Below are 1,023 nucleotides of genomic sequence, written 5' to 3' on the forward strand. Positions count from 1 at the left end.
CCCGCGCCGGGCCGGCCGGCCAGCCGCGCGGGGGCGAAAAGTAAAATCCTCGGGAGACCTCCTGTGGCCCCGGGCCAGCAGCGGCCGGCCGGGCGGAGGCCGAGGCCAGGCCCTGCGGAGGGCTGGGGACCCCTGGGGCCGCCCTGAGGGGGGGTGGGGGTGGGAGACCATGCAGGCGGCCGGGCTGGGGGCAGGCTGGCCACCGGCCACCCCACAGCCCGCGGGGGCAGCGGGTGGACCTTGCTTTCTGCAGGGGCCGGCCTGAGGCCGCCGGGACTGCGGGCCCCTGGGGGGGGCTCCGGGCCTTCCTGGTGTGGGAGGCTGTCCAGGTAGAAGGTCAGCCGGGGCGGTGGCCTGGCCGGCCGCGCAAGCCCTGCCTGACCTGGAAGGCCTCCCTCTTGGCCCCACGGACGCGGCGTGGGCTGGCCGGCCCCGGGGCCAGGCGGACGTGCCCTCTGCGCCTGCCAGTGCGCTGGCGCCCGACCCTGGCCGGGGTGCCCGGCGCGTGCCGACTCCCAGCCGTGTCCGTGTGCCGTGCCGCGGGCTTGGGGTGTCGTCCCCAGTCCGGTGCGGCCGGCTCTCCTGTCCGGTGGGCGGCCTCCCGCGAGCCAAGGCGCCCCGGCCTCGGGGCCTGCTGCGTGCACCCACGGTCGGGGGCCGGGGGGGGGGTGGCTTGTGAAGCTGGTGCCCCAGGAGCTGGGCCGAGAGGGGGGCGGAGCCCAGGTGCGCGCCCCCACCTTTTGGGGTTGGGGTCAAAGGGCCTGTGTGCGCGGCGCAGGGCACTGACCCGCTGGTCCCCCCAGGAAAAGCTGGCAGGCTGACAAGCGGCCTCAGGACGGACTCTCTGGCTACTGACCGTGTTGCTGGTAAGATGCGCCCTGCCCGCGCCCTGCGGGGTCCTTGGCGCCCCCCGGCCTCAGGGCTCGTGCTGCCTCAGCCAGGGGCTCTGCCCGGCCGGGAAGGCAGAGAACCCCTCTCGCCCCCCGCCCCCGTTCCCTGCAGGCGGCCGGGCCGCTGGCCTCC

General features: G+C 77.2%; 1 protein-coding gene across 1 annotated transcript in view; it reads left to right on the plus strand.

Moving 5' to 3' along the window:
• HDLBP (high density lipoprotein binding protein) overlaps positions 1-1,023 on the plus strand; it is a 22,516-nt gene that overhangs the window by 8,154 nt on the left and 13,339 nt on the right. The gene's annotated exons all lie outside the window — the stretch shown is intronic.

Source organism: Condylura cristata, unplaced genomic scaffold, assembly GCF_000260355.1.
Source record: "Condylura cristata isolate star-nosed mole 26May11 unplaced genomic scaffold, ConCri1.0 scaffold00069, whole genome shotgun sequence".
In the NCBI taxonomy this organism is placed as follows: domain Eukaryota; kingdom Metazoa; phylum Chordata; class Mammalia; order Eulipotyphla; family Talpidae; genus Condylura; species Condylura cristata.